The sequence below is a fragment of the Dromaius novaehollandiae genome, chromosome 5, assembly GCF_036370855.1.
Source record: "Dromaius novaehollandiae isolate bDroNov1 chromosome 5, bDroNov1.hap1, whole genome shotgun sequence".
In the NCBI taxonomy this organism is placed as follows: Eukaryota; Metazoa; Chordata; class Aves; order Casuariiformes; family Dromaiidae; genus Dromaius; species Dromaius novaehollandiae.
Window position 1 is genome coordinate 59,103,892 of NC_088102.1, and position 27,228 is coordinate 59,131,119.

At 38.3% G+C, this 27,228-nt stretch overlaps 1 long non-coding RNA gene across 1 annotated transcript in view; it reads right to left on the reverse strand.

Moving 5' to 3' along the window:
• The window catches only part of LOC135328512 (uncharacterized), a 112,943-nt gene that overhangs the window by 83,828 nt on the left and 1,887 nt on the right, over positions 1-27,228 (reverse strand). Inside the window, exon 2 of the long non-coding RNA XR_010389477.1 lies at positions 18,884-18,946. This is a non-coding gene — a long non-coding RNA (uncharacterized LOC135328512). The remainder of the gene's footprint in view (positions 1-18,883; positions 18,947-27,228) is intronic.

The window sequence follows — 27,228 nt, forward strand, 5'->3', positions numbered from 1 at the left end:
AATTCCAAGGCACCCAGAAAACCAACGTCTACAATGTTTAGTACAACACGTTGCAAGACCTCAAAGAACTCTGCAAACTAGTAGGTTTTTGTGTCAGAACCCCCTATAAAACTTCCTGGTAATAAGAGACTAAAAGACTGAAAATTAAGATATGTTTTAGATAGGCATATGATTTTTAACATTTTGTCCTAAACAATTTGATACTCCTCATTATGCTATCAATCCGGAAAAAAGCAGAAGTAACACTTTCATACTAAGTGATAAAAGACCACCACTGTGCACAGTTTACTTGTCCTGCACATTCCCATCACTGACAAAGTTACAAGTGGTTAGCCACAGAAAAACATTGAAGCACCTAAAATGTTAGTATCAACTGGTGTCTACTTCTACAAGGATAACTTCAATACCTAGAAGCCCCATGGCAAGCCTTATATTGACACTAAGTAGCTTGCTTCACATTTTTGTTTCAGATTGTATGTAATAAGCTCTTGTCTTTCAGGAATATCAGGCTAATGTTCATAGGAAAATAAACCCCAGAAACAAGATGTTCCATTGCCATTAAAATTTCTTGCCACCTAACATGTCCTGCCACAAACGTCACCCAAACACCCAACTTCACTTTCAGATCTGCTGATAGCTTTCAGTCAGCCAGCTTCTAGCTTGACATCAATCTACTCAAAGCAGAACCTAGCAAGGCAAAGTTTGCATTTCCAAAATGACCTTTCTGTGGACAAACTGACAAGATCTTTGATGACAACAGCAGTTTGTTGGCAGGGTGATACGAAAAAGACTGCTGATCAGGCAAATCGGGAAAAAGTGGGAACACTGCTGGAAGCGGTGTACTCTGACTCCATGCATTGCCTGTGGTCTCCGAGAACACAGCATGAACTAGGTGGCCCAATATATAAAGTGTGTCCCTCCTATTCCATATTAGCAGTGCAATTCTTCAAAACTAATTGTTTAGTAGCTCAGAAATTTGTAGCAGCCTTAGAGGCTAGGTTTTCCACAGGAGATAAAGTGGATTTAATTAACATGCTATACTAAGTACCAAATTGTTATTAGCACTAGAGAAATGATTTCTCATTTGGGCAGCCTTAGCCCAAAATAAAATGTAATGTGTGAAATAAAGTCAATTTTAGAGTCACATGATATAGCATAAACATAGCCAGTGTTCTAAAATGGTACACCACATTCTTGGCAATGAAACTAACTATTTCTATCGAAAATGTTTAGTAATTTGTCTGAAGAAAAAACAAAATACAACTCATTTCTCCACAGATACACACACGTTAGGCATTAATTTGTTCAACCAGAAGACTTTTTTAGAACATCTTAGACAGTACGCAGTTTTTCTGATCAACTTAAATTTATATCAGATTTTTGATTAACTTCAATTTTCACCAATCAAAAAGCATACCAATGTGCTGTTCTGTTTAGTCTTGGAATCAGATTTGTTAGTCCTCTGAAAAGTAGAGCAAAGCAAACCTTGTGGTTTCCCTCCAGAAGCAAGGGATGGTATACAGGAAAGATAGGAGTTAAGAAGCTCAGGTCTTTGCTGTTATCTATATTATAAGTCATAGACAACATATGGAGAAGAATCAAGGACCAATCAAAAGATGAATTAATTATTTTTTCTGCATTGTAGGAGCAATTTTGTTATTGCCTTAGCCTACATAATAGCAGTCTTCATTTCATATTTGAGAGTCCAGAATGTCTGCCTGTTAATTATCCATAGATTTCAATAATGAGATGATAGCTATGGTCTTTATTGCTCTCTATATTACTTCTTTTTACCTTTTATGGCAAAAGGTAAAAAGTAGTAATATAGAGAGCAATAACTGGTTACAGAAAAATAGCTTAATGACATACATAAACAAGCAAAGCAAAATCTCTCCTAGGAGGGAAAAAGTATATTAAAGAAAAAGTAGGAACATCTAAAGTAAGTGGACAACACTACCACTTCTATGCCAGCAAGAACCATTATCGAGAAGGTATTACCACGGCCATCCTGTTTCACATTGGCCCGTTACTTGTTCTCAGTAACCATGTTAACCTGAAATAACTGAGTCATTCTAACATTTTCCTCAAATAGTCCAAAAGTAACTGAGAATGATTCATCCTGAAGCTTGCAAACAAGATGTGAACTCTTGCTCTAGAACAGACGACACAGACTGTATTAGCAATTGCATTAGGATTTGCATCACGCTACCCATCTAGGCAGAAAGGTGTACAGTTACCTTACGCTTCTGAAAAAGGCAGTGAGCTCCTCAGAGTAGAAGACAAATGTTTGAAGTAACTTTAATCATTTTGTTCATTTGTCTGTATATTACACCCAAGAACCATTCCTATTATGCTAGGATTCCTGTAATGCCCCAAAATAAGTCATAAGGTCAATAGCTCTGATACAGACCAAATCCAACCAGCCTTATGGCAGGTAGCTGTTTTTCCCTGTATCAAATACTGAAAGGCACAAGAAATATTATAGCAAAGATGTTTAAAGACTAAAACCTCACAAGACCACATCTGTCTAGTTGCTGCTCACCACATTGCTATTAGTAAGAAACACCTGTCATGCCGTATCTATCTTTTAAAGAAAATACGGCTTTTTACATCTACTGAAATGATTCTGACCTACAGTTATCAGACTCTTAGCACCTTCCCATATTCATTCTCCTTGCAGGGCAACATTAGCATCTCCATGTGAATAACAACTATCCCAGGGAAACATATTATAAATGAGCTCTTTACCATTAGTTTTGCCTGTTTTATAGAAGGAACATATTCTACAAGGCTTTTATTTAAAATACTTTCATAGAAATAAACTTGCACTGAACAGAAAGCTGGACAAAACGTAGAGAAACTCCTTGAACCGTCAGAAGCGTGAGGCTAAGGGAACACCTCGCAACAGTTAGAATTCTAATTAGAATGCAAGAAGCTTGAGGCAAATGGCATATCTGAGCTGGTCAATTAAGAAAGTCATTACTGTTCTTCCACTGTATGACCCCCTTTCTTTGGCAGAAGACAAAAAATCAATCCAAAAGGGTTAATTCCTCCATGTCTAGGTAGCCATCCTTTGGGAAACATAAAATTGTTTACATCAAAATACAGGCAATGGATACAACGAGAGCAATTTTTATCTTCTGGTTTCCAAGGAGACAAGTGACCTGCATATGCTTCTCCTAACGAGTGTATCAAAGTCAAATTGTACAAAGTAAAGCCATTAAAAACATTATAGAGTAGTTTATTGCTACAGGGAGGTCTCTCCACAGATTAGATTCATTTAGTAACATGAAGCTGTTGATGATCAGATCCTCAAAACTGCATTTAGTCTGAAGCATAAGAATTTGGGTAGGTCATTTACCCATACAGCTTCGCTACTGATGTTAGTTCACAAGCTTTTCAGGGGACTCTCACCATAATTAGATAAGACCAATCTTTATTTTCAAGAAGGAAAAATACAGGAAAGAAGGACTGCTCTAACATCAAAGCATAGCTAGTATACTGCAACTAACGAATGATCAGGGCAGTAATCTAACTTTTAGCATATATGGGGCAAAAACCTTTTTTTGGTCTGAAATCCATCCTTTTATACTGTATGAGCAATTCTCTGAAAAAAAGTGTTTATGTTGTGTCAGCAATTCTCCATTTTAGTCTTCCAGAATCTCAGGAGGATTTTGCTTTCTTCTTTAGCCAAGCTCAAAAAACTTAGTGGAGCCCACAGTACTTATAACCATGTTTTCAACACCCTCCTAATCTTCAGAAAGCAGATTTTGTTTTGGCAAAGCATACAGTGGCAGAGATCATCTTCCTCCACCTCCCATCAAGTATCACTGACACTTTTCTTTTTCTAGAAGAAATTACTTCAAGTTTCTCCAGTTATAGTTTACCATCCATTCCTGTGCATCTGCATACATTTTGACTTCTGTATGTCCCTTACCCTCACCCTTGCCCTGATGTCTTTCTTCCTCACATTCATCCCAGGCAGAACACTAGAGGAATACAGGAATGGAGATTGTTAGCTTCAGGACTCCAGGGTGCTGCTGTGAGCAATCACCATGCAAGTACCAGGCCTAGGGTTAGGATGAATTTCAGCCTGTCCTAGTCTATCTCAGCTGCTAGTAATCTAACAGATCATCAAAATATATGAAAGGGATTGTCAGAATACATGAAAGTCCTAGATATAAATTCCAGTTTGTAATCATGAAGGTAGATGAATGGGTTCTTTGTGGCATTTCCAACATCAGCTCTAGAGCTCTGTGCTACTAAAGATATGCCCCTGTGTAGTAGGACTACCTTACTTTGGCTTTAAGAGACCCACAGCCTGTTCCTGATAGGTCCCTGCATCTTAAACAACACATCTGGGCAAAGAATAATCAAAAAATTCTGCTTCAGAGACAGAATAAAAGGCTAGAGAAGAGAGTTATTTTGGATCTGACTAATAAATCAGTTGTGAATGTGTGGAGCTATTTTGAATGAGATCGTGAAAGACAGGGCCCATAATTCTGAGAAAAGCAAGTGGTGAGAGAAGCTAAATTGCAACAAGAGAGCTAAAGGTCAGACTCACGGATAAATAAAGTACGATGCTAATAAACATACAAGACTAATATCAGTATATAACACCAGAATCAGAAGTTGCAGCACAAGATGAATTAGCAGACAGCAATAAGAAACAAGACCAAGAAAAATGCAAGTCCATGACTTGTCCAATAAGGCAAATATCAAATACGAGAAAACCCCAAAGCATTCAATACCTATTTGCTTAACCATTCAAAGACGGCTAACAAAGATCAGATATTAAGCACAACTGAAAATAATAGAAGACAGAATAAAGGAAGAGTAAAGCTTTTCTTTTTTTAAAAAAGAAAACATAGACTTTTATAAGTCTATATATAGACTTATATAGAAGTTTATGTAAAAGTGTGTGTGCATGTGTGTGTATATATACACAGGCTGACTTAATCATAAAGATATCTTCTTGAGAAAGATATCTAGCTATTTTATTCCCCTGGATCCCACAGCTGAAAAAAGCTTACCCACAAGAAAAAGTAACAAGAAAGAAAAAAACAAAGTGGTCTAGAGAGTGCTTACAGTTCCTCTACCACCAGGCAGGGGCTTTGATCTCACTATGAACTCAACATCAGAATGGTCACTCAAGTTCTTTTTTCCCCCCACTGCTTATTTAGGCCATATACTTCCCACTATTCATGATTTATTTCATGGACAGCCAGCTGTAATTAGATTTGTTTCTCCTATAAAACTCTACATTTTTGTGTCTTTTTGTGCATATACGTACTGCTGTATCTTATTTTACCTGGTGATATGCATTTGTTCCCCAGAAGGGTTAAGCACACTTTATGCTCTTATTTGGTTAATAATCATTTCCTTTCCAACTGTTTGCATAAAGAATAGTCTTCCAATTTATGCAAGACAAACTGACAGAGTTACTATTCACAGAAACTTGTTTTCAGACAAAAAGTGCCAAAGTTCGCACTTTTGTATTTCTCTATCCTCAAGGGTCTCTGAAGACTTTATACAGGTCATTCATAAAATACCACCCTGATACTGTGAGTTCATGCCTTCCATGGATGGAAGGGAAAGTGCAGCAAGTCAGAAATCAAATACTGTGTCTCTGCAGTCTACTGCTCACTCTTCGCCTCTCCTTAGAAGCACAGCCCCACCTCAGCATGAGGAGCACAACACTCCCAGCTGTACACTGCCACCTGACACAGGTGTGGCGTGATCACAGCAACGAGACCAGAAACACAGGATTCCTGCACTGATATCTTTATGACAGCACATTTTGCAGAATTCCTGTGATAAGTATGATACAGACGGTTACACAAATAGGCAGCTATACCTAGCTAGATAAGAGATGTGACACTGACAAACTTTTTGGAGTATAAACCTTCCAGCACAGTCAGCAGAAAGCTCAAGGCAAAACAGTATTTTATTAAGGTAAATCGCATAGCGTAGAGCAAGGCTAAGCAAGGTTATCAATTTTTTTGAACTCAAAAATAACAAGTTTTACTGAATACAGAGTTTAAAGAAAGGTCAGACTAGAATGAACCTTAGCTGTAGATTTTCTGCTAAAAAAAATGCTGCTTTTATAAGAAGTCCTTCCCTTTCCAAGGGGCCAGCAACAAAGCTTCTACCCATGTTCAAAACTTCTCAAATTAAAAGCCGAGTGACAGATTCAAAAACACAAGTAAAATAAGGCTATAAATTAAAGAACTGCAGAATAACTTGGCCAAGAGAGTTTTATTCTTGAATATAATCAAAGCTTTTTAGTTTCATGCCCTTTAAAATTTACCAATAGACAGGCAAGATACATTTGTAGCTGCTTGTTAATCTCAATCCAAGGCAAGTAAAGGACTTCCTTTTCCTGCAGTAAACTCTATAGGGAATTTGATATGCTGCCTCTAATTTAACCCAGGATAGCAGAGGACTCCTGCAGCAGAAAGTCTTCCAAGGATTTACAGCTGCTGAGTGCAAGTCCTTAGTTTAACATCACCAAATAAAGTAGCCCATAGGTAGCCGGAGCAGCTCAAAATCATTGTCCTTAGCCACCAGTAAGGTGACTGTCTTTTAAGGTGTCAGGATGCTGGCAAGGCCTCAGCCCTCAGAACCGTGGTAGCAGTCCAGGAGACACAGCTACGGCCCATCGTCTTTTACACTTCTCATCTCCCTTGTAAGTGTTCAGGGCTGACGATAACCATGTGTATGCAGTTAGCCTAGGTTATGACCACTTCACAGAATATGTATTGAAAACTCCTTACAGAACTAGTATAATCTAACAGTAAATGATTAAAGTGCACTAAGGTCTCATTCAGTCTGAAAATTCAAGATCTGAAAACTGACTTCCCATTACAGCACTTATATTAACAAATTGTTTAAAGAATGAATTCTAGTCTGCATTTTCAGCTCCCAATCTACCCTGAGAACATCCCGTTTCCTAGCTAAATTCTACTAGCTACAGCTAGGATATTGCAATTAACTCACAGCAAGTCCTTTGCAAAGTTAGCCATCTTAGTTTTTCCAAAATGGAATATATTTTATAAATACACTTCATTACCAGAAGGGTTAAATATTTTACAACTTCCAACAGTCGAATAGTGGAAGAAATATACTTGAACAGCTGCCTGGAAACTTCCCCTCTTAAGAAGTACTTTTGGATGTACCAGTGAAAGTGTGCTTAGACTGAATACCATCTATATGAACAAAATACCAAGTGTGCACAAGCTTTTTTCCTAAGTTCACAGTGTGTCCACTGAGGAAGGCTGTACGTTACACATATGCTGGTTCACTTGGATGAAAGCTAGATTTTCCAAGAGCACAGCTGCCATTTAGAAATCATAGCAGGTTAACATAGTTTTCAAGACAGCACAGCACACCAAGTACTCCCTCTGCTCCTCCTAAAGAGAGGAGCTTCTTAGAAAAATCTAGTCTTATTGGTGGTAGGAGGTGGGTTACACCATTTTCCCTTTTGTTCTGAAAATGTAGTGTAACAGGGATAAGCTATATATATAAAAAAAATTGTCTCTTTTCATTAGCCTTATTTGTATTACATGATTGTTTTCTTTAAAAGATCTCTTCTCTATGAATAGAGATGTGTGCTTTTGAAAACTATAGTTATTTGTGTAAATACATTATTTCTACATGCTTTTAAATTAAAATTTAGTTATGATTTGTACCCCTTATAAGCTCAATTTCCATTTTCTGTCTCACAAACCTAATGATATCTCAGAATAAATTTCTCTGAAAATAAGAAAATAACTTGTATAAACAAATGCAAAGATATGAAGAACTAGCTTTTTTCATAGCATATTTGTCAAAATACATACAGCATAGAATGCAAGAGCTAGATATTGCTATGCTAGATAGTAGAGGGGAGGGGTTTCAGTTCCAGAAAACAAAGTAAAGAACTAAACTCATTACTATATGCACAACAAAGGTTAGGATGAGGACAGGTGCAGCTGGACTGATTAGTAGTAAGGCTACTATCAGCCAAGGAGGGGCTGTGAACCTGGCATTATTACTGAATTAGGCCTCTATTTTGGATAGAAGTTACTTGGCTGGCTACCTAAAGAGTCATGTTGGCATCAGTGGGCTAGGGCTCACACCAGGCTAGGAACAGGATTCAGGACAGCAAGGGCTGAAGAGCTCAGATGACAACTGGTACTGACAGTGCTAAGTGAGAAAAAGCTACATTTGGATAGTAGTTTAGTGTACAGTTAATCTAGACTCACTGCTGCAGCCTGAAAAATGCTTCTGCTGAAAATGAAGGATGTGACTCTTAGTTTTAAGGAAGGAAGCAGTTGCTGAGCTGTGAGAAGGCAAAGAACAGGAATCTGGATCAAGCAAAGGACTAAATCTATAGATAGGAAAGGGTTTCTAGTCTTCCTGCAGGCACCTGAGATATATTAGGACAGGCTGAAATTCATCTTAACTTACTCCAGACCTGCTACTTGCATGCAGTTTGCTCCCAGCAGCACACTAGACCCCTGAAGCTAACCACCTTAGTGAAAGCAAGTTCTAATAATTTATAAATTATATCAGAAGAGTCACATGGCCAAGACAAAGGATTGGAGGGAGACACGGGAAGAGGAAAACTTCAGCACATCATAAAAAAAGATTGGCATGAGAGACAAATAAAACCGTAACAGTCATGGTTTAGACTATAGTTAGAGATTGCTCAAGAAAGGAGAGCCTATTAAGCTGAAGTGAGTCTAAGATCACAACAGACGAGACTCCAAATAAATGGAATAGAAAAAAGAGTTAGTAAGGTTAGAAGCTACACTGAATATGTATTGTACTTATCTCATTTTAGCCTTGTAGGTCTTCAAAAATCCAGCACTTCTGCATTTCAGAAATTTTCACTTCTGCTGTTTCTCTTCTTCCAAATCCTAACCCCCAAATTCTACATACTAGGCTGTACCTGCCTCTCCTATCCATAGCACTCACTTTAGCTCTACAAACAATTGAAGATTCAGCACTGAGTTCAGCTCTGCAATGCTCCTAAAATGAAAGTTGAAGGAAGCAGGGCTAAATGAGCCATCATCCCATTTAAGGCAAGTACTAACTAGCCCTGTGAGGGCTAGTTTAGAGTTAGCTTTCAGGAAAACAGAGAACCAAAACAGAATAAATGCTGGAGGTTGAAAGCATTCAGGATTTAAGTGACAGCTGTGGGACAGAAGTGTAAACACACTGCCACCAGCTGTAAAGTAAGTCAAGTTCCACAGCATTGCTTTAAGATGGAGTTTAGGTTAGGGACAGAGTTTGAAAAAGGAGAATATATGCAGCTGAGTGACAGACCTTGAAATGCTCACAGAGCTAAAATAAGGGCCTGAAGAAACAAGTAGTAGGATATAATTGCTTCTAAGGGAGATATGAGTCTCATGACAACAGTTTAGGCTGTGATTGGGGTCAGAGCTCAGGAAAGGATAAACTCCAAAAGGTGAAATTAGTGATGGATCTTGAAAGATTTCAAGGGCTAAAGTGATGAACAGTGGAAGAACAGTAAAGTAGTTAATACTCCTGTTAAAGCAGGTACAAAGCCTATGGCAACAATCCAGAGAGTTTAGGCAGGTTTAAAGTTGTGAATGGATAGCTGGAAAGCTGAAATTAATGGTGACTCTTGAAAAGCTCACAGGGCTAAAATAAGGGCTGGAGGAAGCACAGGGAACTGAACTTTCACCGTAAGACACACACCAGTTTATGCTGGGGAGAAGGTTAGATTTAGAGTAGGATTAAATCTTGGGAAATGAGAGCCTACAAAGTTGAAAGTTATGTTGAGTCTTCACAGGTTCAAAGAGTTCAAATACGAGCTAGCAGAAGAAGGGATAAAAATATTGTTAACACTAGCATTTAGTATCTGAGAAAGTATCAGGTATCAAAAAGGACTAACTGCCAAACCTTGCCAGAAATTCAGGGCTTAAAGGACTGAGAGAACCACCAGACGCTAATGGCAAGTTTTGATTAGTTAGAAGGCTACTATGTGCCCCTAAGAGAGAGAAAGCATTAGGAACAGTGGGTATCGAGAAGTGCCAGATTTACTGTCTAAACTCACACTGCTAGGATGAATGTTTTTGAAAACTGGGGCTATGAAGTATGGACATTCACAGCAAAGACACACAATAAGCAAAGTTAAGGCTATGTTCAAACTTACAGGTGGGATGGGATTACAGCTAGGGTTGGGACTGGAATGGGAGAAATTCCTGCGCTACATTTTCTGTGGCACAAAGGATGTTGAGACAGGCTTGGGGAGAGGGACTCTCCCAGCTGGCCACCAGGAAGAGATGCAACAAGGTTCCCCAGACAAGCATCCTGTCCAGTGCAGGATTTTTATTTTTTTCTATAACCACCATATAGTTTTCATTAGAACCCACTGAAATTGGTTGTTTGGTTGTTCCTGCTTATGAGGCTATTAGCACTGATTGCAGAACAGCAATATGGGGCAGATATTGCATGTTGATTGACTGTTACGCTTTGTACATACATATTACTGGATAATGTTTACCAGCTATTTAAGTGACTTACTTGCTATGTTATTCACAACAACTTGCTTTCCTGTAGTATAAACTAAAAGCTACAAAACAAGCCGTAGGAAGAGGGGGGGGATGAACAAGTTGTGACTCCCACACTGGTGGCAATCACTTCCTCTGAGAAACCCAAGATAACAACAACAAGCAGGTTTGCAGTTGCAAGGCAATGAGAGTAACAGCACAAGAGCAACAGCATGAAAACAAGGTAAAAACAGGGCCACAGGGGTTTCAGAAAAACTCTGCCACTGGATCTTAGGAGAAAGGTTACACTGTTTCAGGTTGTAGTGCTACAAGTAACAGGCTTCAGACTACAAATGGAAGTTAAATTACAAAGCTATGGCACAAAGTTTAAGACACTTCAGTCATCGCACAAAATTATGCACCGATTCTCCAGGACTTCCAGTTAGATGGACAGCTGATACTGCTTCTCCAGGACTAGCAAGGCATAGGGCTGGCTGGGTTACTGTTTGCTCCAACAGCATAAGCTCTGCCTTCTTAATGATTAGCTAGATTGTGACAGGTCTAAAGGCCCGGCAGAAAAGTCTGCCAAAAAACAATAAATAATATGTTACAAAAATATCAGCCAGAAGATTCATGTAGCTTCAAATAGCAAGTAATGACCCAAAACCTTCAATATAGTGCTGTTGCTTCCACCATTTAACAGATGGCTTTATTCACCTGAAGTATCGCAAAGGGTAGAAAAAAACCATGGGCTTCAGATTTTAAGCACTACACTTCTATAATTTTTAGGCATTGCTTGAAAGGCAGATTTTGTGAGGTTGAAATAGTTACAGGAACTTCACTAAGGAGGAAGAAGGGTATGTATGTCCTGCCTTAGAAGGAGAAAAGCTCAACTCCACCCTCTCCCAGAACAGCTTTGAGCCCTTTAGGCAGGGTCGTGCCAAAGATGGTTGGCATTAAGATGTGCAGATGCTTACATAATACATGAGAATTACTTGAAATCTCAGGATGCTGCAAACTCATGAAGATGATTGATGAATGCATTTGTACAGGTAGAGACTCAAGAGTAATTTAACTTTAATTTGGCTAAATCAGGTTAACAGTTATGGTTATATCCCTCATGATTTAGAAAAGTTGATAGTAAGAAAATAGACTATAAAGACAGCTGCTCTTTGAAAATGCAGATCTTTTCAAAGTGCTTTCTAACGAGAAGAAAAATTTGTAGCACATGCATTTCTATCTAGCACCTTCCATTTCAGCAAGCAAATTTCTAATATTAGTAGAAGTTAAAGAATTTCCTTAAAGAATTAAGAAGTCTTTCAAAATCCATTAGTTTTCACATAGAGAATTCAATACAGGAGCTACAGTTCCCATTCTAGAGTTTCATTCTTGTATCTGACCCCGTAAGAGGATATTAGGACATTCTTATGTTTTAACCTTTTCTTCTGGCATTTGCAGTGCTTCTAATGATCTGCCCCTCCCAAGCCTCTGAGTACATGTCCAGTGCCCACCTTAGTTTATAATCCAGTTCCACTGGAGTCTAGTTATATACACTTCACTGTTCTTTCAATTGCACCATGGCTGCTTTTCTTTAATACTTCCAACAGTCTTAGACTTTTAATCCTTCCTCTTCATTGCTGTGTGCTGCCCTGCACACACTATTTTACTGATTTTATTCGGAGTTGATGCTCAGCACCTTTCAGAACACAGGCTTAGTTTTTACAGACACAGGCTCGAATACTTCCCATGGCCTTATTGGGCTATGGCTGTATCCCCAGGCATTCCCAGGTTGAATTTTTTAAAATTTTTTCCTATAACAATTATATAGCTTTAATTAGAACCCAAAGATTTTAAACAGCATCTACTGGGATCATGTCTGACTTCTGCAGGAATTTCATGTCACAGATGTGATGATCCTGAGTCAGACTATTTGAGCAGCAGCATTTCTTTAAGCCTAACCCAGCCTTGGTTTGAAGACTACCTAACCAACAGCCTAACATGTTTGCAGACACATTTTTCCCCCATAGTGAATTCTCACCTAAAAAACCCTTCCTGCTGAATTTGCTAATCATCACTTTCCAGAAGCACAGTCTCATAAATACAGATTAGGCAAAGCCAAAAGGCAGTAAGAAGAGTATCAAAAGCATCTTTTTCCTGCCCACAAGTGGCAGACAGTCCTCAAATCATTTCTTACTCTGGTCAGTAGAATAACTTCATTTAGTCCCTTCCTATGTCTGCAGACTTTAAACTCATAGTCCTTTCTTGAATCATTTCCAATTTCTCATCCCTTTTGAAGTGCTGGCCTCAGTTCAATTAGTGACACAAACAGCAGCACTGTACTTGCTCTTAGAGAGGGATCACATCCTCTTTTTGCTTTATGACAAGGGAAGCATTTCACTGGGAGCTCATGTTCTGCTGATTGTTCAACATTATCTCCAAGTCCTGGTAGCACTGCTTTCCAAGACACACAAAAGAGGCATGGAAAAATTGTACAGCCTATATTCTCTGCTTCTCATTAATACAAAGCCTTGCATTTAAGACACATGTTGTTCAGTCTGCAAGCAACTATGATGCTGACTAGACTCCAGCCTTAGGTTAAGCTAAATGAAAGGATGTGGAAAACTACTGGACATAATATGAGAATCTGCCATATGAGAGAGACAATGCGAGAAGCTAATAAAAGTTAGATAGTGCCATAATGGATAGTTAGCTTTCACAAGTGGTTAAATGGGACTTATGTGAGAAACAGCAGAACTTCAGGTAGTTAAAATAGCATGTTGGAGTCTGGGGGAGAGTAGAATCTTACAAGGCCAACAGTGCTTGAATAAGCCTATGGAAGCCATGGAAGACTGAGATTACCTAGGTAACAATATCGAAAATACCAAATTTGGGTACGTATGTAGGAAAACAGTCCACCCCTAATTACTTTTCACCTGTTGGACCTAGTTTACTTGGGAAGAGACTGGGGGCAAAGAAGGGGAGGTTCAAGGGCAGGCAAAAAGGATGATTAAAAAACAAGAAAAGAAATAATAAGGTACACAAATGAGATAGCCAGGGTTATCTGGGGATACCTGATATCTGGGGATATCAGGAGTTCTGCACCTGATCACTGCAGTCTAATTCAGGACAATAAACCAAACCTATAGTTCTGACCATAATACTTGCATCAAACACACTTCCATGGTCAGGAGTCCCCGAGGAGTTCACAGGGTGCTTTCCCTGACTAACAGAAGCACCCAGACATCCTGGTATTACCATGTTGGTGCTTGTTTTAGGTCTGACAGCATCAGCATCTCCCAGCCATTTCTAACATAATACAAACAGATTAACCTTAACAGTGGAGCATGTGCTAGGTAACTGACATCTCCATCAGTAGTGATTCCACCAGTTTATATATTCTGTAACTGTTACCACTTGAATATTTTTTGATATCTGGCTAAAATAATGCTGTGTAAATTGTAGATATCACTAGTGTCTCTATAGTGCTGGCCTTCTCTGAAAGGTAGTTTAATTTAGAAAACATTTTTAATTAGGTGTTTCCACATCAGATGTGATCTGCTTATGAGTAAAAAGTCTTCAGTTGGAAAAGGAATGTTTTAAATAACACTTGTGGCTCCCTGGTCCTAGGTTTAGTGCATGGAGATACTGAATAATACTGGGATAGAACTGCCCTAACTGCAGAACTGTTCACAGTACTGGTCTTTGATTTCTACAACACCACAAATCTCTTGAGGGAATTCCCACACAGCTTCCACAGGTGGACAGCACCTCCCAGTTTACCCAGTCCTAAAAATCAAGCAAGATTCTCTCTCTTACCCAAGTATCATAATCTGACTACTCATTTCATCTCATTTTCTGTATCTAGCTTTATTCTTTCATATACTGAAGTACTTTGAGTTTTTCATCTGTTTTTTTATGACTAATTTTGAGTCACTCTTACCTTTGTTTTATATCTTAGTAATTGAAAATTAAATACAAAGTATTATAGCTGGAAATTCACTAGTCAGTCATTCTGTGATGAGTCACAAGAACCCCACACAGAGGCAGCATGCAGCTCAGGCCCTAGGCAGAATCATCCACCTGTGATCCAGGCCCTCCTGGCAGGTGGGACTGGAGCAAATCAATGAAGTAGCAACTAGAAACCATAAAATCTGTGGCCAAGTTTAGAACAGAGAGAGGACCCTAATAAAGAAGCATCTTCTGCTAGGTGTCCCTCCCAGGTTGCCCCAAGAATCAGCTAGAACACTGGCCGGCCAAGCCTTTGCCCTGAGAAGCTGTTCACCAGTCTGAGACTTTCCTTTGGGTACAATCTCTTGAGACTGACATATTCCAAGCTGCTCCTACAAGTCTCAGGTTTAGAGAGTTTTTCCTGAACATACTTCCTCCAGTATTAGGAGGAAGATCTGATTATGGCTATCGCAATATCGCAGGGTGCTCAAAAAGCCAGTGATGTGGTAGCACTAAGTCTTCCCTTCAGGAGCTGTAATCAGTAGATAGGATGGATGTAGCCAGGACCATGGAGGATCAGTCTGTCACCTCCTTCATTGCATGATATGGAACATCTGCTGATTTAAACAACATTAATGGGAATTAGCCCTTCAGTCCCTCCCTAAGGAAGGCTCCCTTGACAGCAAAAATGAAACAACAGACAAGCAACACCTCTTCCTTCCCCACTTGTGACACCCAACAAGCAGTTACAACAGTTAACAGTCATCTTAGTTCTGCTTTGGGCAATAACTATTTTATCCTAGAAAGCCCAGCCTCTTGAGTTCAGGTTTTCCTGAGCATGGAGCCACCTCCCTCTTCTGCAAATGTAAGCTTTTTCAGAATGGCTAAGTAGTTTGTTCCTACCCTCTATTTTTTAATTTTGGTTAAACTGGTATGGACAGCTCAGTGGGATACTAGAGATGGATTTTAAAGAACAGATTCCAGTGTTAAGGGAAGGTATTGTACAGACTTGAGATGGAGAAACACATTTGCTGGAGTTAAGTATGACAGATACTGAACTAGGTCCCCCAGCAGCATTTGCCAAAGTAAAATAAGGTGTATTGGTAGAGGCCCACCTATTAACATTTTACTTTTTTCTCTGGCAAAAATAATGAAGGAGTTATTCTGTCCATTTATAGAATTATAAAGAACTGGTCTGGCTAGTGTTTTACAATGTTTAATCCCATTACTTGAGCAACGGGATTCATAGGCAAAGAAAGCTAGCAGCAGAGTGAATACTATAATCTTTTTCTTTAAAAATGCAATTGGCACAGAAATTGTCTACATTACCCAGAAGGATGCAACTACATTTAAGCTTTCAGGTAAAGCTGGCTTCGTAAAATTGAAAAGCCTGTGTGTGAACAGAAACATAGCAGCAGGAAGAAACAAAGACTATACTGGCTATGGATCATTTCTCCTTCTTCACATAGTTTCAGGGAAAAATAGGTGGATGCACTGATGGAAGCCAATCTGTAGCAAGGAGGCTTGTATCATCCCTGCTGATCAAACAGCAACAGGGAGCCTAGAACTGAAGAGTTCTCAGGCAAGCAGATGATCAACCCCTCATGTGTTTAAGAAAAGATTTTAAGTCTCAAAGGGGGAAGAAGAATCTTGATAGTCAACCAAAATCTAGCAGCTGGGACTAGATTAGAGAAGTCCTGATCCTTGCTCTGCCAAAGCCTTTGGAAGACTGCAGCTAGAATGGTTAGGAATGTTTTAAATCAGAAAAGTTTCTGTAGGGAAATGCCAAATGCCAATCAGTCTTTTTTTTTGTTTTGATTTGTTTGGTTTTAGAAACATTAATAAGAACAACAACTTTGAGAGAGAAGGAAAAAAAAAGGCTTTATTCCTTCCTCCCACCTCCATGTGGCCAAATTAGCTGTAGGGAAACTTATGTAGAAGGAGGATACAAGGATCTGACTCTAGGTTCTCTCTCTTTCAAAGACATGTTCCAACCACCAAAATCCTCGGCTAAGTGAAAATAGTCTTAATCTTTTAACAAAGAAACAAACAAAAGAGCCCAAAATACTCTGAAAAGAACGTAACTTCTATTCCAGTGTGGGAAGACATCATGAAATTCCTCAAGATATTGAAAACCTGGAACGCCATTTCTCATCCTGCTCTAGCTGTACCATCATAAACAGAAGGTAAGTCTGGCTTCAGATACAGCCTACCAACTTTAAAGTCAGAACTTGTCAGCTTGAGAAAATCACACTCAGTTATTTTGACTATATGAGGCCACAGTAAGTTAATTAACATTTATTAAGCAAAGTTAGTTCCTAATGCAAGAAGCAGAATGAAAATAAATAAATAAAATCAGAAGACTGTTTCTGCATTCAGACAAATATAGCTTATGTTGTAAGACACAATGTAAATCCTGACTTTTTAATTATTCAGGTCTTTATAATATAATTTTTAGATACTTCAATCAAATGCCAGATAACTCCAGTGATGGACAAATGTGCACTTGAAAAAACATGCTGCTCTCACGTTTATCAGAAGTTCTCCTTGTTCTGTGAATATCATATCCTTGGACAAAAGAAATGTTCAGAGATCCCTTTAATGAGTACCTCAAAAACAAGAAGAACACACCCTACAAGCACGAAATAACACACTACTTTTCCCTAGTCAAAAGTTTTTTACCACAGTCATTCTCTTATTTAGAAAAGCTTACAAGAATTCCTATTTCTTTCAGCCTTTGCTCACAGGTCATGCTTATAAAATATTGTTTCCTAAGCCATTTTGTTACTCTTTTCTGGAGACTCTTCAACTTGTCTGCATCTCAAATTGCAATATTTAAAACTTGTTTAGATGAAGTCTCAGCAACGTCAAGTCAGGGTAATTATATCCGTTATCTTCCAATAATACTCCTGATCATATACTGCAGAATTATACTTGCTTCTTTTTGCAATAGCGTCACACTATGAACTCATTCTGGTTGTTATCCTCCATGACCCTCAATTTGTTTCTGGAGTCCTCCTCTCTAGTCAGTTGTTATGAACAGCACAAGTACTGAATTGATAAAACACTCTTTGCCTTCTACTTTCTGTTATGGGGGAAAGGAGGCACCTGTTCTCACATATAATCCATAGGGACAGGTACATATCTCAAAAAAAAAAAAAAAAAAAAAAAAAAATTCAAAACAGCTAGTTTACTGACAAGGAGCTTCCTGGAGTGAGCACACTCCAAATACCGCTGCAGAGAGACTCTGGCAATGCTGGAGCAGGGTAGAAGGTTTTACGTTTTACTCCTGTTTCCTCCAGATCAAAAGACAGATCCCTTCATTCACTTGGGAGCAGACTTTAGAACCCTCTGCCAAACACAGGCACCCTTCCAAGAAGTTAGACAACTTTTTTTTATTATTTTTAAATCAAAAGACATAATAGAAGGACCTCAATATAACAGCCTCCCAATTAAATCACAGTCCAAGCATGTAAGGCCAAGATTCAATTCCTTCTAGAAAAAAATTTTGCTTACGGGTTCTGCCTTGCAGAACAACTTAACTGTCCACCTACAGACCCCTACCTCTGCCTTGCTAATGCAACCTTAATCCTTCCAATTGAAAAGACTGTTTTGAAAAGAACTGAAGATTCATAGTGCCTAAAGAATATGGCTCTTCAAGCTAATGGTTAACATGTGAAAGAAGTTTTCTGTGACAGTTTCAATATTTAATAGGAATACATTTATAATTTTATATATATTTAATTAAATATTGAAATATTTAATAGGAAAAATAATAAGAACAATGAATCTCAAATTATTTCCTGCATGGTGGCCTACTGTGGATTCTTCTTCCTGGTAGAATTAACAGCAAGAGAAAACCTTTCTCAGCTAGCAAATTCAGCTGCTTATACCACCTTTTATTTCTTAAAAGGCAATCCATAAATTTTCTAGACACTGAATCTTCAAGAGATTATTCTGAATAAAGGCTCTTGTATATTACCAATGTTTGATTTCTACCAATTGCCCTTCTCTAGATTTAAACAATATAACTGGGGAGTATGACTCATGAAAGCTTTCATACAAGCAAGTTATAAGTAAGGCAAGCGGTCAGGATCTACCACATTGCATCACCTTCATAGGAGCATCTTCACAGAGGCTTGTTTAGAGAAGGAAAAATAGCTCTAATTGTTTGGGGGAGATGATGAAAAGGTAGAAGAAAAACTGTTCTAAGGTATAGGCTATAGTTATCGTAACCAGTAAAGCAATTGGCAGAGTCTATTGTCCTCGGCATTAAAAAAAAAAAAAAACACACACACACACACACGCCCCTACTCTTCTGAAGATCAAAGTGTTTATCATTGTGTTGGCAGTAAGTCTCCAGGAGACTCATTGAAACACGGGGCCTTAGTCTAATCAGTTTAAGTTATGCCTGCTTCAAAAAAACAGCTTACCTTTCTTCCCCTCAAAAGTATCTGATACAGCAGGACAGTTCATTTATTCACCTGATGTTTCAACTGCAACAGAAAAAGAAATTCTTTGTTAGACTGCCGGGAAGGGAGATGTCCAAGCTACCTACAAAACTCTCACTGTCTTATGCACATTTATACCAGGCACTGGTTGCTGTGATTCTGCACAGGAATGGAATGCCGGCAGTCATTGTGTTATGGTAAAATTTTCTTGCTTAAAATAAAGCAACATTAACAATTCAAGTGAGCAAGAAAATGCTGCTCTTTGACAGAGCTTAAGAATGGATCGGCACTCACTCTCTCCATCAGTACACATTCTTTACCACAGAATGATCCAAACATTAGACCAAATCAGTCAATCTGCTCATGAGTGTATTAGCTAGAAACCATGGAACCACACCAGAATGTGCTGAATGAAGCAATTTGGATTTTCCATGTTCTCGTTACACAGAAGTTGAAATTTCTATCCAAATGAAACTTCAAAAACACGCTAAAATTTATTAATTCATTTATTTCAGTTAGTACTATTTCTACACTTTCTACTTCAGGAATACCTAGAGGAAAGCACATTCTTCTTTCAATTAATTGGCTGGTTTTTACCACTACTGCCTTCTGGATAGAATCCGACTTATCTGGTTATGTGTTAATAAAGATCATATAATCAGTTCTAAAGGAATATTTAAAGGCACAAAGTGGGGTGGGGGGTAGAGGAGAAACTCAACAAGAAAAACTTTTCTTCAATCCACAAGGATACTTGCACCTTAGGACAAGAATGCCCAAGTTCCAGTTACAAAGTCTCACAGTTGCACTAAAAACAAGAGCTTGCAGGCCACCCATCCCAGTGAACATGGTTTCTGTTTCCTAGTGTTATACTAACTAACCCTTCTCCAGTTCAGCTTGCCAGCAGAAGGACTCTCCAGAGCAGCAGAACTCCCCAAAAGGCCTAGAGGGCAGTCCCTGCTGCGTGCAGCAGTCTCTACTTTGCTACCCCATCGCCTGTGGCAAAGTGAAGCTTCCAGACGGCCACAGGTAGCGAGGCTGAAGTAGCAAAATTTTGATCCAGCTCTGATGTCTAATAAAGCTTACATTCCCTAAACCTAGGACCAGGGAGTCACAAGTGTTATTTAGAACATTCTTCTCTCAACTGAAGACTTTTTACTCATAAGCAGATCATATCTGATCTAGTAGCACTTCATTAAAAATGTTTACTAAATAAAACTACCTTTCAGAGAAGGCCAGCACTATAGAGACACTAGTGACATCTACAATCTGCACAGCATTAATTTAACCAGATATCAAAAAGGTGGGTTTTTTTCTTGTTTAGTGGAAGGCTCTATAACCTTTTAAGATTCCAAAGATAAGGGACTACTATTCCCTCTTAGCTTGATGAATTTTTAAGAGAACACTATAAACCATAAACTCACAAAATTGTTTTTTCCTTCTTTTGGTTAGAAAGTAGTAGTATGTAGCAGTAAGCAGCTGAGTGGAAATACATTAGTACAACTTTCCTGCAATCTACATTATGACTGAGCTGTTACATATTTACTTATATGAACTGTACCACTGAGTAAGACTATCAGAGTCAATTATATGAAGGCCCCTGTAAGCCAGACAGTATGATGCGAATTTTGAATCCCATTTTTGTCCCAGATGATTCTGCTTCTAGAATAAAAAAAAAGAAAACTGCTTTAAAGAAAATATTTACTTTATTCAGTGGGTTTTAAATTTGTAAGCCTGATTCAGGTTTTATATACAGTCCTGAATATTATTTAGACTGCTATCTTTTCTTTTTTCCTCTGGGCAAGGCATTCTCACTGGCATTTATTACATTATCATTTCACCTTACAGAAGATGGGCTCTAGCTTTTACGCATTTATAAATATTCAAACAATAGGAATAATGCAGATATTTTTTGTTACTTCTTGACTGGAGGCGCATAGAGCACAGGACCAACTCATATCTTGCTATCTTCTAGCTCCCATGAGCATGTTAATGCACATAACAAACTTCAGGGATAGATCTCGAATGAGTAAGACTCCATTTCCAGAAGATGCTTTTCTGATATCAGGTTGTCTTTTTCCTTAAGAACTTGGACGCTTCAGCATGCTAAGGTAGGATACTAGAAACAGGGCCTCAGAAAAGGACAGTGCAGTGGTTGTCCATGTTAATGTAAAACAGTCTTTTCAGCATATTCCTTTTTACTAAATAACAGTCCATCAAGAAATTTAAAGGTCAAAGGACACCATCACTTTTGCCTTTTTGCTCTTTAACTAATAATAACTCTAGCTAGTATAAAGCAAGATAGTGTTATGTCTCCAAACCAGCTACAGTTACAGTGCAGTTCAAAAAACATACAGTAGCACTAAAGAACATAGATGATGATTTGGCTGTTGGATCATCCTTAACCTACAAGGTAAAACTCAATGGTTAATTTGGTTGTTTATGTCTGGGATACCAATTTTTCTCCCATACCATGTTTCCATGTGTATCCAACCAACAGGAAAACAGTAAGGGAAAGTGTGTCATAAATAACATGGCCACAAGGAAAAAAAAAATGCCAGACTTTAGAAGTCAAAAAAAGATTGCTTGATACTCAGCATGCTCACTGTATCAGCTTTCATTGGACTCTCTTCAACACTTAGATCCAGGGTCACATTCTGTTTTGTAGTTGCATGGATATACGCAAAGCTACAGCTAGAAAGGAACTCAGTATACCACACTAACTGTGGCTCCCTTGGTAGCAGAAGGGTCCTTCAATGGTTGTTCATATATTTACTTGTAAGAGCAGATAGGTGGCATTAAGAGATGGAAAGCTATACAAAATTGCAGAATCTAAAGGGGAGAGAAAAATCACTGACTGAGGAGAAAGGATTTTAAATTCATGTGAGCAGTCCATAACAAAAACCTCAGACCACAGACTTGGGAATGCAACAGTTCTCCTCCAGCTCAGCTCAATCTCTAGACTTGAAGTATTCAGTAATCTTTTTTCCAGTAATATGTACAAAAGCTGTCAAGAAGGGAACTGTCAAAATTAGAATTAAAGTCAAATCATAATCAGAGACAGTGCATTTCCCCCTCCTCCAGTTTTGAGGAAGCTTTCCTTAAACAGTTGAAAATAGCAAACGAGAAAGCCACGGCACCCAGAGTCCTCTGTATTAACAAGAGGAACTGTACAAAGATCAGAATGAGAAAAGTTATCTGCTGAAGAGAGATGATGAAAGTGATCCAGCATCTGAAATAACTTGCATTCATGCTATATCATTACAATCTTTTATGCAATATCTTCTAATTGGGGCTTACATCTCTTACTTCTTCTGTCCCAGGCAGTGAGGTTTTGTCCAACCACAAAATGGGGGAAAAAAAAAAAAAAAAAAAAAAAAATCCCACACTGATGAGCCACATTAGACTTAAAGTAGCTGTCTGGCTTTTCCTTTTAACCTTAATTCAGACCACTCACGCATTCATTATCAACCTCCTTTCAGCTCACTTTGTAAAAAGTAGCTGAGCCCCATTCGTATCAGGACACTGGCTATTAAATGAATATTTCTAATCCGATACTACAGCATAGATTTTGGTGACACTTGATGGTATTTAATAGATTTTGATACAACTTTTTTCTGCTCAGCACAGGATAGACATTTTGCTCTTCCTTCAGGACCTGCTGGGAGAAAGCAATCTACCTACCACTTACTCAGAAAACTCTGTAATGTCATTTTACTTGTTCTGGCACACAAACAGCTTACAGGTCTCCTGAAGAGTAAAGAACAAAGCTTGGTACTATACACTGTTTAACACTGATTTGACACATTGTGTTTTAAAAATCTGAAGAGATGTCAATAATTGGCATGCGATTCCACGTAACAGAAGCCTTAAGATTTTATAAATATCATAATGAAAATGCGCCACCATCCCTTTCCATGTTTCTTCATTACAGTATTTAATACTGATCACAGGATTTCAAACAAACCTCGAAATCGCTAAACCTCTCTTCATCTTCTTAACAGCATCCAAGAACAGCTATACAAGTTTTGTAAGATTTTCTCAAAAGGATGGCCTCACCTTTCCCTTAGTTAACACTAACCTGTTTCCATATAACCTCTAGCAGCTGATATCAAGTAAAAAGCCCAGATGGAAGCAATTGTTTTCTAATTACCTTCACCTTAAAAACATTCCTAAGACCTCCTGTGAATAATAACTAATGAACCAACCTCAAGAATGAAGCTGCCTAGAAAAACACCAACTCACAAAAACTCAGTGTCAGTTGCCCAGGTTCCAATTTCTTATATGTTCTTCTAAGCATTTTGTACTCTTCAGTACCATTTAAAAAAATCCATTAAGAAAAAGAATTTAAAGAGTAAAGCACAGAATTTAAAGAGATATGCACATATGAGGCAATGTGAGGCAGAAAGCCTGTCAGAGCTGGTAACAGAAAGATTTGATAGACAGATCAAGCCTTGCTCCTACAATGGCATTTCCCTTATCCAGCCTGGAATTTAGGTGACTGTGGGCTGTGAATCTTTTGGTGCAATGGCATTGTTTAATCACGAAAACACACTCCTTGATTTCTGCCTTTCTTCCTACTCTTTACTCTCAGAATTTACCCACTTTGACTTCTGAAAAAAACCTCTTTTTCATATTGCATTTAAAAGTTTATTACAAATCTTTCTTGATTTATTTCCTGAACTACACATGGCCTCTTTCTTCCTTTTTTTAAAATAATAATAATAGTGTGCTGTATCCACCTGTTTAAGGCCAAATCTCATTGAAATGATTACGAATAAATGATGAAAACACTTCATAAATTCTGGTTACAACAAACAAAAGAAAATGTGGTGCAAGTTACCTAATCTTTTCCAGAATGGTATTCATTCTATGAACATACTTAATCTAAATGTACTTTGCTTACAAAGCTCAATTGTTAAGATCATTAAGTGTCCAGAACAACTTAACAGAAGGATACCAAAAATGTTAAGCCACAATACAATTCATATGTGCGCCCTGAAGAAATAAATACTGTAGAAAATAAGTAGGGTTGAGGGAGGAGAGTTGTTTGTTTTGGGTGTTTTTTTCCCCAACTACACTTTCAAGGTCAGAGAATGCATTTTACTACTTCTGAGTAATATCTAGCTAAGTTTCTATTATTTGGACCTCTAATCCATAAAAATATTAAAGGACAATGGAATACCATTGCAAGGTTTGTTCTTTCTAAAGATTAAAAAAAATGCAGCTAAGTTCCATATTTTAAAGCCACTGGTAAGATTTTTTTTTTTTTGTTAACAAAGGTCCTTCCGCATTCAACATATGGCTAAAATCCAACTCCCAAGTGCGTTCGTCTTCCACAGAGGAAAAACTGAGCCCAAAGAGTCACTTATCCACACTCTCCAACCCTACACAGTTGACCTACACCTTCACTTTTTAGGTTACTCTTCCCACCACTTTAGATAAAGTGAGAAAAGAAACATTTGTGTCTCATACTTATCATATAAAGGGCATCTCTAACAACAGAAAAGCAATACAGTCAATTTGGAATAGCTAATAGCTAAAGGAGCTAATAGTCTCCTTCAGTCGATCAGAGGAGAGACTTTGGAATACTTAAATACGTATTAGCTGTCACTTATGTAGCTGGGGTACTGACAACAGTGAAGTTACAGCAGCCAGGGCTCCATGACATACTGTACTAACCAAACCAGAACTACATAGCCCTGATCACCTGCCAGTGAAACCGTGTTCGGTGCGCCAGGAGTTCATTACTATGATTAATAACCTGGGTCAGAGGTACATCAGAAGATGCCATAATCGCACCTTCATCTGGCATGGAAAGAGCCTCTGCTTTACTATAGCCTGTAAAGATAGATGCATTTTACCTTAGCTTTCGAAGATGATTTCATTGTCAAGCCAGCCTCATGTTACCCCTAGAACATGGGAAAAACTTCATTCTGAGATGAAAGAAAGAACATGCCAATTGATACAACAGAACTGTTGTATGCCAGTTTACTTTTGAATAACAAAAGTAAAGTTTAAGTCTGTGACACAGTACAACTAGAATGAGTGAGAAAGAGACTGATAGTTCTGATTCCATGTATAGCCGTTTTGGTGGGGTTTGTCCTTTTGTTTGTTATTTCAGCCTTCTGAGCATACTGTATTGTGCGAGGGTAGTTCTGAGCTACACAGAAAGAAAACAAAACAAAGAAACAGAACCTATACTTATATCCAGGACAAGCTGTAACCTTCAATACGGAATTAAGAGCAATGTCCCCTGCACGATTCCCTTCTAAGATCAGAGTTAATTAATACGGCATTCACTAGTGGTCTTGAACATAACATGACCCCCTGAACTGACAAAATCCATAGCAGATGCAAGAGTAAACTCAACGCAACCAAGGATCACTGCAAGAACAGAAATATGCAATTGGGGGTAACAAAATGGCAGAGGTAATCCAGTTTTCAGAAACATGCAGAGGAACTAAGAGTTACACTTGCCTTACACACTGCAAATTACATTTACTGCAGTACTGTAGGAAAAAGAACTGGGCATCATTTTGGACAGTAAGCTAAATAGCTACTTAGAGCTTTTGAGAGCACATGACCTTACTTACTAGCATTGACATCCAAACAATTTCCTCTTTTTTTCCTCCAACAGACTTTGAAAAGTTTTCTACCCTCACCACCTGCATTAAAAACAATTCAGCATCTTCAAATTGCTGCTTTTTAAAAATGAAGCAATAAAGAAATTACCACTTCATCATCAGGCTTTCCAAAGTCTGCTCTATGACAAGCCAGAATTCCAGGCAAGGGATGGGCTTATGGTGCCACAGGATTAAAAGAACACAACAAAACAAAGCATCACTTTAGTAAGTATCTAAATAAATATCATCTTCCAGTTGATGTATTTGACTATCTTGAGCAAAGGACAAGATATTAGAACAGAATAGCCATCTAGGCTGGGGTCACACTACCAAAATATAGTCAAATAATCTTACATACATATGAATAATTTACTAGACCTGCTGAAGCTGGTTTTGCCAGAAAGAGACTCCGACATTTTTGGGTTCTACCAAGTTCTTTACACCTTACTCCTTCATGAAAGCAGGAAGAGCAGCAGTACTTCTAAAGCCCTAGTCTCAGAAAAAGTTATGTCATTCACAGTACTTCTTCATAATTTTCTCTTTTTCCTCCCTTACCGCATGCTTGGAGAAACAAGTCAATTACATTGATATTTGCAACAGTAAGATAAATATTTGTGCAATGTTTGTGGAGGTTAATGGGAAGTTTCCCTTTGCTTACATGTGAAAACATACACTTATGTTATGACTCCAACATTTATATTTTGGCTCCAAAAATATGACCACAACAGCCATAACTGATAATAGACCATTTCATTATCTACTAGTAATCCCTAATAACAAGAGGTAAGCCTAAAAGAGTTTTCCACTTATTGATGGAGTTATACCTGGTTTGTACAATCATATTTTATAGACATAATTTTTCTATTAAAAGTGAGGAAAAAAAGTCACACTTCTGAGACACAAGAAACACTGCCAAAGCCCTAGGAGAGATAAAGTTACACCTGGTGGATAATTTTTGCCACTATTGCCAATTCCATTTACAGAATACTTTTTAACATATATATAATATATTTTTAAAGAAAAAAATATGTCTACTAGTAGATTTTGCTATATTCACTATTTTTAGAGCCCCATCACCAAAACCTTTAAACAGAAGGCAGAACATCCACACCACAGTCTGAGCTTTCTTAGCTCATCAGGGCTTGTAATATTTCCTTAAACTATTCCAAACAAAAGAGGGAGAATCAAGTTAAGTTAGAACATGGGGACTAGCATTGCCTTGTTCTCGGTTCCAGAATTATTTCTAACACACTCTACATAGGAATCTGGCAGGCACTCATTCTTACAGGCATATTAGAGAAATGTGGTACTAGACAAAGTCTCTTAATTTAAGCCCAGCAGTCATACAGGCCTCCAAGAACAGCACTGGCCATCTCTCAGGCAGTCAGGTCAATCCTTACATAACATATACTCACATGCTCTCATCCTACATCCGTCTCAGGCTCCTCTGCCTTATTCCTTTTTTTATGCATGAGATTTAATCCCACACTATGAAGTTCAAGAACCTAACAGAGCAGCCAGTTCTCAGCTTCTCCCCTCATAGCATCCACAAGCCTCAACTACCTACAACTCCTAACCTTCACAAATCTCCTGCTTCTCAAGTTAAATACAGTTAATGGAGGAAAGCTCCCCAGCCACCTACCTCCCCTTCCTCAGCTAGCTGCAGGCTTTGCTCACCTTCCTCTAAAAAAAACCCACAACCTG